This window comes from Coregonus clupeaformis, chromosome 9 (assembly GCF_020615455.1).
Source record: "Coregonus clupeaformis isolate EN_2021a chromosome 9, ASM2061545v1, whole genome shotgun sequence".
NCBI classification, from domain to species: domain Eukaryota; kingdom Metazoa; phylum Chordata; class Actinopteri; order Salmoniformes; family Salmonidae; genus Coregonus; species Coregonus clupeaformis.
In genome coordinates this window covers 1,570,994-1,582,376 of record NC_059200.1, presented here as the reverse complement: position 1 = coordinate 1,582,376, position 11,383 = coordinate 1,570,994, and the positions used below count along the sequence as shown (strand labels likewise).

The 11,383-nt window shown below is 43.5% G+C and overlaps 1 long non-coding RNA gene across 1 annotated transcript; it reads right to left on the bottom strand.

Annotated features, from left to right (window-relative positions):
• Nucleotides 1–2,297: 2,297 nt before the first annotated feature.
• Nucleotides 2,298–10,057, bottom strand: LOC121556931. Its single transcript, XR_005998252.2, has 4 exons — nucleotides 9,984–10,057; nucleotides 9,817–9,863; nucleotides 5,347–5,478; nucleotides 2,298–2,887 (listed from the first exon to the last, which is right to left on the bottom strand). It is a non-coding gene; the product is annotated as an uncharacterized LOC121556931 (long non-coding RNA).
• Between the last annotated feature and the right edge of the window lie 1,326 nt (nucleotides 10,058–11,383).

Below are 11,383 nucleotides of genomic sequence, written 5' to 3'. Positions count from 1 at the left end.
TTGTGATTTTTGTTATGTTTCTAATCTTGATGTAAATTTACACTATTTATAAATACATATTTATTGCTTGAAAATATTTGTTGATGGAATGCTGTTATTTTTTTCCAGAGTACCTGCCATTAAATTTGAAGGAGTTTTGTCATTTTAACACAACTCCTCTTACATTTTCTATATATAAATAAAATTGCTTAGCAAGCGTTGTACAGAAACTGACATTTAAAATTGTTTTATTGTTTTGAAGAATGTTTTATGACGAGTCATTAAACACAATTGTCAAATAATCCATGGACTTCATTACTTTCACCAGTGTGCTTGCATATGTCTGCAGAAACAATGAATTGTTTTACATTCATTTATTTTGTGCTGCAGTGTTCTTTCAACTACTAAGACAATGTACATTTCAAGGCCACGGTGAACAAAGGAACCCAGTAAAATATTTTTTTTTGTCTAGAAAGAACAAAGGCCCAATCCAAATAGTGGACCTCATTAAAAACGCATTGGAAATCACAACTCTGCTTCTATAACTTATTTATTTGATGATACAAAAGCATTGTCACAGGGTCTCAATTGGGGGAAAATACTTACCGTGAGATTAAGTGACAATGGAGAGATTATTTGAGTAGGGCCTAAAACCCAGCAGACAATGTAGCTGTACAATGACCCACACAGAATTCTACACTGTATGCCAGGTCAACACCCTACCAGCAAACTGAACTATAGATAGCTGTATTTAAAATACAAGATATACTATATCCGAATCACTGTACATGTACAGTGGGGAAAAAAGTATTTAGTCAGCCACCAATTGTGCAAGTTCTCCCACTTAAAGATGAGGCATGTAATTTTCATCATAGGTACACGTCAACTATGACAGACAAAATGAGAGAAAAAAAATCCAGAAAATCACATTGTAGGATTTTTAATGAATTTATTTGCAAATTATGGTGGAAAATAAGTATTTGGTCAATAACAAAAGTTTCTCAATACTTTTATATACCCTTTGTTGGCAATGACACAGGTCAAACGTTTTCTGGAAGTCTTCACAAGGTTTTCACATACTGTTGCTGGTATTTTGACCCATTCCTCCATGCAGATCTCCTCTAGAGCAGTGATGTTTTGGGGCTGTCACCAGGCAACACTGACTTTCAACTCCCTCCAAAGATTTTCTATGGGGTTGAGACTGGCTAGGCCACTCCAGGACCTTGAAATGCTTCTTACGAAGCCACTCCTTCGTTGCCCGGGCGGTGTGTTTGGGATCATTGTCATGCTGAAAGACCCAGCCACGTTTCATCTTCAATGCCCTTGCTGATGGAAGGAGGTTTTCACTCAAAATCTCACGATACATGGCCCCATTCATTCTTTCCTTTACACGGATCAGTCGTCCTGGTCCCTTTGCAGAAAAACAGCCCCAAAGCATGATGTTTCTACCCCCATGCTTCACAGTAGGTATGGTGTTCTTTGGATGCAACTCAGCATTCTTTGTCCTCCAAACACGACGAGTTGAGTTTTTACCAAAAAGTTCTATTTTGGTTTTATCTGACCATATGACATTCTCCCAATCCTCTTCTGGATCATCCAAATGCACTCTAGCAAACTTCAGACGGGCCTGGACATGTACTGGCTTAAGCAGGGGGACACATTTGGCACTGCAGGATTTGAGTCCCTGGCGGCGTAGTGTGTTACTGATGGTAGGCTTTGTTACTTTGGTCCCAGCTCTCTGCAGGTCATTCACTAGGTCCCCCCGTGTGGTTCTGGGATTTTTGCTCACCGTTCTTGTGATCATTTTGACCCCACGGGGTGAGATCTTGCGTGGAGCCCCAGATCGAGGGAGATTATCAGTGGTCTTGTATGTCTTCCATTTCCTAATAATTGCTCCCACAGTTGATTTCTTCAAACCAAGCTGCTTACCTATTGCAGATTCAGTCTTCCCAGCCTGGTGCCGGTCTACAATTTTGTTTCTGGTGTCCTTTGACAGCTCTTTGGTCTTGGCCATAGTGGATTTTGGAGTGTGACTGTTTGAGGTTGTGGACAGGTGTCTTTTATACTGATAACAAGTTCAAACAGGTGCCATTAATACAGGTAACGAGTGGAGGACAGAGGAGCCTCTTAAAGAAGAAGTTACAGGTCTGTGAGAGCCAGAAATCGTGCTTGTTTGTAGGTGACCAAATACTTATTTTCCACCATAATTTGCAAATAAATTCATAAAAAATCCTACAATGTGATTTTCTGGATTTTGTTTTCTCAATTTGTCTGTCATAGTAGACGTGTACCTATGACGAAAATTACAGGCCTCTCATCTTTTTAAGTGGGAGAACTTGCACAATTGGTGGCTGACTAAATACTTTTTTCCCCCCACTGTATTTGATAATTGATACATTCACAATATTCAAGACATGAAGAACATGGCAGCCATCAGAGACCCAGTAGCCAGATGTAGCTGCTGACTGCCCCACAGGATCTACACTGACTACTGAGCAGCTGATAGACACCAACACGGTATGGCTGCCCGTCCGTCCACAAGGACCCAAAATGGCCGCCTTGCCTGGCACAGTCCAAGCAAAGACGGCAGTCTCTTGTCACTTGGTTAGCACTGAATACCTGGAAGCTTGTGACTTATTTAAACATCCAGCTGAGGATCACTTGAGTCTAATCTAATAAGGCCTTGTTAAGGGTGTCTCTGTCTGTTTTTAGCCTCTGAGATGGAGTACTGCTGGAGTCCAGCTGTATACCGGTTGGAGGGTAAAGAAGAGCCTTGCAGTAAGTAATCCCGACTGGGCCACTCATTCACCTACAAAGAGGGTGTTTTTCTGCAGGGAGTATTGTCACTGTGCAGCCAGTCTGTGGCTGTGTATAGCAGCGCTGTCATCAGGTCCAGGCAGCTTCATACCTATACAGTGAACAGAGAGAGAGGTCAACTGCATAGAATTTACATTCAATGCAGAAATTGACATGCAGTCAATGGAGCTCAATTGACCACAGCTCTTCCAGGTTAATAGTTCCTATCTGTCTGTTATTTTTATACTGAGTAGTTCTAGTCAGAGGGAGATTGATTATCCCTTAATCAGCCTGTTGTGACATGGAAACAGAAGATCAAAGGGAATCTGGTGGCCTTGGGTGGAAGAGAATGGAAAGTCAAACGGGAGCAAAGTGCTACCCCACCTTAACCTAACCCCAACCCCCAGGTATTAGTGATAAACCCTGTTATTTTCCCATACATTTAGCCCCTCCCACACATGTTTGTGCAGTGTGACCTTATGTGATGGTGTCTGAGTGAATTTGACACATGATGTAGGTCTCACTAGGAGGGAGATTATACAATATGATGCCATAGACCCCTCAAACTCAACTCTGGACCTCGAACCCAGTTCCATTGCATTGTTCCCTTCTAATCAGGGACTGATTTAGACCAGGAACACCAGGTGTGTGCAATTAATTATCAGGAAGAACAGAAAACCAGCAGGCTCCGGACCTTAGAGATTGATAGAGGACTCATCTTTATATCTGTGCCATTATAGCATCTGTGACAGCATGGGCAGCACCATTGAGGCTACAACCCATAGGAATCCCCACCCAGTTGTCTACTTGACTACATTAAAATGATGGTAATGTCCAATAACAATGTCAATGCTAAAAAAACGGGTTATATCCATGATGAGTCCTCTATCTATCTCTATGGGGTGGCCCCCTCTATTACTGCCTCTCTTTGGTTGAAATCTTGAGGCCCAGGGAAGGGGGTGGTCAACTGCCATCTATGGGTATGGAGACACTAAACAGTCAGGTTTGTGTGTTGAGGGACTATCACTTGTGACATAGGCTAGGATTCAATACGATCGCGCAGGTAGAGCGTTGCTGACAACTCACGGTAAACGCTGCAGATGTTGGCTCAATCTGAAATTACCTTGAAATGTCAAGACCCCTTAACTGCTATCCACTGACTCCTCTGTGTTCCCCTCTGACCCGTCTTGCTATAATGAACAGAGCAGAAAACACCAAGGCCTCGATTGAACCAGATCAAGCTTTAAACAGTGATTGCAGACACCTGCATAGCGGATGTTTTGGCGGTGTCGGAAGTGGAACTGGGTTGGAGCCGTCAAATCAGTGAGCAGCTGCTCTTGCGATAATTGTCACGAAGCCACACCCACGCGTTAGAAATTCAGAATGAGAAAGTTTAGGCTACATAGAAATAACTACGCTCAAATTGAAAAATCATTAAACGGAATACACATTCCAGTGTTTCGAACTAAAGAAGGCTGCATGGGATTTCTGTTAATGCGACTCCGTTCAGCCAATGGCAATGTCCGCTTTAGGTATAATGCCAGGAGCCACTTGTGGATTTGACAGCTCTAACACAGTTCCACGCTTGACACCGCCAAAACAACCGCTATGCGGATGTCGGCCAAAGCGGATCTGATTGAATAGAGCCCTAAATGAATAGTCAAGTCCACCATGAGATGGATCATGTGACTCGCAGGCTTCTTTGAACCGAGGCTTTAAATGCTAGTTCCATTTACAACCAGCTCTGCAAACGCAGTCTATGACTAGGTTCCTACTACCTACCAGACTGGGGGAAAGGTAGGGGCAGCAGGTGAGAGACAGGAGACTCCCTGGCTTGTTTGCTATCAGGTAGACAGGAAACTAGAGGGGGCATGATAAGATGTTGAAGAGTTAGCAGAACTCAGATAAAAATGATGATGTCTTTACACCACCATGTGAGCACTAACCCTCTCAGAGGTATTTGAAGAGAGAGCTGCAACTTTTCTGCAGGGGTAAGTGTGAGCTGTGCCATCAATTGCCCCCTTTTCTCCCTCCCCCTCTTCGTTTCCTTCCTGTTCCCTCTCTCTGGCCGTGTTGCAGACAGGTGGCCTTGACTGCTAATTTTAGCCCTGTTCATTGTCCCGATGGGTTTCTCACAGCTATGGGCCTGCAATCAACCAACTGGTTCAGTGTTTGTACACACACACTCACCTTCATCATCTCTGGTTCATTCATTCATTTATTCTGATTCATTCATCCTGACTTCTACTACTAACATGCTGTATTTTGATTGGCTCCTGTCCCCAGCCAATGCCAGGTCTCTCTCATGTAGCCCATTGATAAAGTCAGGGTCCGTAAGAACATGGCACACACTGTTCCTCCAGAGGCCAAGTCCATTCATTCATAACATAGCCATTTGCTCAGAGGGTATAAGAGCAAAACCCCAGCCCTAATACATTACCATACATTACAACAGGGTTACAACCACACACACACTCCTGCACACACACCAAAAAATGTATAACTAGTAAAAGATCTGACGGATAAATAACCACGATGACACACACTCACCCCAACTGGTTTTGTACTCACTGTTTGATGTGTGTGCATTTCCCAGGCCCAGGGGTCCTGGCATCTCTTTCAGTCCAGATTCACCGTTCACTTTCTCTCTCTCTCTCTTCTTCCTCTCAGTGGCAGCTCTTTTCCATGTCACCTTTCTTTCCTCTGCGGAGAAAGAGAGAGGGGGAAGAAGAGTGAGAGAGGATAGAGAGGGGGAAGAAGAGAGAGAGAGGGGGCAGAGAGAGGGGGAGGAGGAGCGAGAGAGGGGGCAGAGAGAGGGGGAGGGGAAGAGAGAGGGAGAGGGGGAAAAGAAGAGAGAGGGGGGGCAGAGAGGGGGAGGGGAAGAGAGAGATTCCATGTGAAACAGCATTCCAGTGTGTTCAACAAGTAATACGCTGTAGATGGGTCAGTCTTGAGGCAGGTCCCAGTGTTCTCTCTTTCTTTCCATTTGTCTCTTCCTCTCTCTCTCTCATTTCCTACCCGTCTCTGTTTCAATGTATCACCTGTTCTGTGGCTTTTTTCTTACCGGCGTCCATCATGTACTCCTGCTATCCTTTATCTCTCAATGAATCCACATACTTCAGTATGCATGTGTGACAGGAAGTCACTCAGTCACGCAGTGTGACATGGAGATGGCAGACTTCTTTAAAAGGAGCCGGTAGCATTAGGGGGCTGGGCTTTCTCAGTCTGGCCAATGACAGGTCTGGAGGTGCAAGTAACTGACATTTTTGTGAATGGGGAGGCTTGGAAGAGGACACGCATTGAGAAAAACTAGGGGAGTTGGTTTTCTATGTAGCAACTGACCCAGAGAAAGTGCCATGAAAATAATTATGGCCAATGCAAGTGCCATGATCTCAATTACAGAGCAATCATATTGGGTTGCATCTGACTCTTGATAATTCATTGTGTCCGTGTTTTCATTATATCTTTCCATAATCAAATAAATGAATACAATTCATCTATGGTAGTTCTGTCAAAATGTGTTTGGCCATCATGTGACCTACTGCAGGTTTTCCATTGGTTCTTCCTGTGCTACGTTCTGCAGTATGTTGCCATGGAAACCTGGAGCCAAGGGTACTTATCAAATAGGGATGTTGAAAGTGGAGGAGTTATCTGTGTGATTCAGTGTGTGTGCATGTAGAGATGGATCTCAGAGGGGTGGGGTGGGGGCTGTAGGAGGAGGAGGGGGTGGTTCTACTCTCTACTCGAGCCCCTGCCTCTCATCTGCCCCTATGGGGAGGGAAACAGTGAAACACTGCCCCCATGGACACTCACTCACTCTCTAGTCCTCTCACACAGGTCCTCCACCTCAAACATCTGACAAACACACCTACAATACAGGAGATACTGCACCCTGCACATCACTAACTGTAACACATCCACAAGTCTACACACACACACCAAATGCACCACATGTTATCTCCTCTTTTCATTGCAACATAAAATGTTGAGGAATGTGTGGTAGACTAGTCATTCCAATCTGATGTGGGTGCTGAGAGCTGATAGAATTCCACTTCAGGATCGGGTTGCTCATTAGGATAATTGTAATTTGTGAGTGGGTGATTGCTTTTGTAGGCAGGCGTCGAAGAGTGGGTAATCTCAGATGATTTTATGCTAATCCAGCACCCCCATTAATGCTCTAACCATAGTCAACTCTGGTAGACATATGTCTTTGATGCTACACTATTATATGAATTACTGAAGCCTATTATATATATATATATATATATGTGTGTGTGTGATTTGAAAAAGCAGGCCAGAAATCCAAACTTGCCTATAACTGTGACAGCATTTTACATTAGGCTTGTGCTATATCTAAAATATTGCAGTGTAAACAAAGAAATGTGCTGGTGGTAGCCTAATCATGACCTAGTGCTTTTCTATTTCTTTAAAAGACTGACCTTTGAGTGAAAGAAACAGTAGTTTTGCTGTAAAATAGGTGAGAGTGCTAGTAGCCTAGTTAGTCTTCGTCATCTGACTACTTTCCCTTGGACACTGGGCTGTCAGTCAGCAGATCCATCAGCACTGACAGTGTCATGTGAAGACGAAACAACATGTCAGCAACCGAAATGTCGTTTAGAACTAATGAGGAAGCCGAGGAATGCGTGTAGTCCTTTCAGAACTTGCCTCATTCTTCTTTCTGGCCCCTTCTCTCCCTCTCCCTCTTTTCAGTCATGGGTTCTCCCCAGGGTAATCGCATTCCAAAACACACAAGAATTCCCCCTCTCCTCTCCTCACATACCAACCCTCCTCCCCTCCAACCTAGACTCAGGGGTAGATATAACATAGTAAACGAAAATCCGAGAGACCCAAATTAGTATTAAATGTTAAGTTTGGTATGATACGTATTAATTTGTGGATGTCCATCATTCATTTCGTATATGTTACGAATTACAATTCGTATGATATGTTACGAATTGCAAATAGTACAATATTACATTTTAGTCATTTTAGCAGACGCTCTTATCCAGAGCGACTTACAGTTAGTGAGTGCATACATTATTATTTTTTATTTTTTTCATACTGGGAATCGAACCCACAACCCTGGCGTTGCAAACACCATGCTCTACCAACTGAGCTACATCCCTGCCGGCCATTCCCTCCCCTACCCTGGACGACGCCGGGCCAATTGTGCGCCGCCCCATGGGACTCCCGGTCACGGCCAGCTACGACAGAGCCTGGATTCGAACCAGGATCTCTAGTGGCACAGCTAGCACTGCGATGCAGCGCCTTAGACCACTGCGCCACTCGGGAATTATACGAATTTGCAATATGTATATGTTAGGAATTCCAATTTGTTGTGGCTAATGTTAGCAAGGTGTCTAGGTGGCTAACATTAGCTAGGTGGCTAATGTTAGCTAGGCTAGGGGTTAGGGTTAAGAGAAAAATCCACCAAAACCCCTCATTCCTATAATTTACAGTGTTAAATAACACTAATATGTGAGAACAATACTTTTTTGTGAACAAATGTTTATTTTTATCATTATAATAAGGTTGATAGCAACATGTGAAAATCGTTGTGGAAATCTGTTGCAGCTCTAGTCAAAACCCACAATGCAACGCTCTCCGTTTGCTGGCTGGCTAGCTATCTAGCAAATGTAGCTACACACAATAATACCAAAGCCAATATCAGCATGTTAAGAAGCTAGTTGGCTGTAAAATAGCCTAAACAAACTGCACTATCAACTTAGGAGACTACAATTTCACCATCTTCAACCGGCAGACCGATGTGCCTCGCAGAGTTGAGTCTGGCATTCCCAACAGCCATGCAACGGCACCATGCAATGCACCCTGGACTGAAGAGGCAGACATTTCTCAAGGTAGGAATATTGCAATGGCTCATTCAAGAGAAGACAACCTCCCGCGTTATGACATTGGCCAGTATCGAAATCTGACATGTACGATAGACATTTTCGCGATCCAAATGTCGTATTCCTATTAACTTCCAGTGTCGTGAGAGCAGCTTTATCGCAATGCTACGTCATCCCAACCTAATTTCTGCCTGCTTGAATGGCAATAGCTCAGATACACATGAAAACATTAAATGACCCGGGAATCGATACAACATTGCTCAGAGCTGCACAAAAACAATATAACATTCAAAATGGGTGAATATTTCCATTAAGATTAGGAGTTAGGTTAAAGGCTTAAGGTTAGGGTAAGCTAACATGCTAAGTAGTTGAAATGTAGCTATAAAGTAGTAAGTAGTTGAAAAGTTGTCCGTGATGAGATTCGAACACACAACCTTTGTTGCTAGACTTCGGTGATGAGATTTGAACACGCAACCTTTGGGTTGAACCTTTGGGTTCGCATTATACCACCTTCCTTTCATTGTTGCATTAAGTAACCCTCGATCTTATATAACCAAACTTAACATATACTAATTTGAGTGTCCCGGATTTTCGTTGAATATGTTACGTCTAGTCCATGAGACCAGGCTGTCCCTTCTCTCTTCCAAAAGGCTAAAAAACCCACAGCTAAACTACAGAAACCTTTCTCAAAACCCGTTTCGTTTAACATTATGGTTGGTTCACGGTTCTGTGTTAAAATAGACAAGTGTAATTTAGTTTATGAGCGACCGTTGTGTTTTTAAAAGAGAGCAAAACGCCAGGCGCATTCCAGTGATCTGGAGCCAAAATCTTCCGACCGTGAGAGCCTGGCTGCGCCAAGCCGCGAGACCACACACTTTGTTGAGCGCTACCACACACACAGGACCACCACTTACCCCATAATTCTGCAGTAGCCTATCTATAGTTTAGCCACAGCCTTAACTTTAATGATCAAGTAGAATAGTCTTACAACTTTCATCAGTTTAATTTACAGAATAAACAAATGTGATAAGCGCATTGGAATGTGGCATTCTATTTTGCCCTGCAAGCAAACACATTCTATTACATTATTTTCAGAACAACCAGATTTCAGAAAATCTAGCCAATATTCTCACCACTAAAGTAGCTCGACCCCTAAGCTAAAGAAAATTGATTATCCCTTCAACCAGCCTACCTTTGTGACTGCATGTGTTGAACCGTCCACGTCGAGTTGTAGCCGATCTGAGAAAACATTGAGAAACAAACTGACTTCTGTTTCCAAGAAGTAACCAGGAGAAAGTGGACAGGAAAGTTCTTACAAAAGCGTAAAAAGTGCATCATCGAGAATGTAGCCAAGGTTACCTCTTGTCTTACCAATGTCCTCTCATCTCCTCCTCGTGTCTATTCCCTGTCCATATCGGTAGCCAGCCTGCCTGCCCTGCGCCTCGAGGGTTTTCTTTTATGGACCGCGTACCAATAGGCAATGGGTTGGAAGTGCTGCGCGTCCCAATGCCTTCCGTGAAGGCAAGTTGGTGCCTATCCACAGAAGACGCTCATTCTCCATAATTACCGCTGATCTCATTGTCTACCGCAAACACTTCCGAAACCCCCAGGCCAGTCGAGGGAGGGGGTCTCTTGTAGTTCAATGTAGGCTTAACCAATGTCACAATCAAATAAATGTTTGTCATGTCATGGTTGGTCATTCGACGTCTGATAATGAAGACGGAGACAGCCGGTTCATCGAGACTGTGAGTAGACTGTCGCAAGGACACGACAAACCGATTGCTTCAAATCAATAAGAAATTGAAAATCAAAAAAGTCAAAAGGTAATGCGAGTCAAAATCTCAGCAATTGACTGGGAGAGCGAGAGACATAATCATTTTGTGTAGTCAATCTGCAGAGACAGCCTTTTCTCTTCAATCATTTCTTGGGTGAGTGGTAGACTACCTGTTATTTATTCCTCCTAACACACCTGCACTATCACTGCCAAGTCTAAATCCACAAACACTCATCAATAAACACAAAAAGCATTCTAAAGTGGCAAAACTCTGCTATAAGGAACACTAACGTGAAACCTTCTTAGACAAGTATAAAAAGGCAATATCAACCACCTATCTTGGGCCCCACCCTCTTCAGAATTCACCATACCCCCAATACACACACCCGCACTCCCCCGACTTTCCTAATATCATGGGTTCTGAAAGAAATGTCCGGGAATGCATAAGTGAACACACATGCACGCGCACACACACATGCTTTTTCCTTAGCAGCTGTTGTTAATGGTAAATTATTCATTCTCCTTCATCTCAACAATACTGGAGACATTGGTAAGACAAATATCCAGTATCACATTTCGACAACATGATCGGTGGAGCTCATTTTGAAAGAGTACTGTTGGCAGAACAGTACTGATAGGATTTCAGAGTAATCAGCAGCGTGAGTGTTTTGACTGCAGATCATTATATAGGCAAATTAAACACAGCTGTAGCTGTGAATCCTCTGCAGTGCTCCAAAGACACACATGCACACTCATACATGCACATATGCACACACACACACACACACACACACACACACACACACACAAGCTGAGATAGTGACTTCTTACCTGCGCACATGGTCCAGACAGTGTCTGCTCAGGACACTCCGAACAACGTGCTCTGGCTCCTCTCTCTCTCACTCTCCTCTCTAATCTCGTTTTTTCTCTTAGTCTTGTTTAGCATATTTTTTATGTTATTATATAACTTCTCTCCATTCACTGG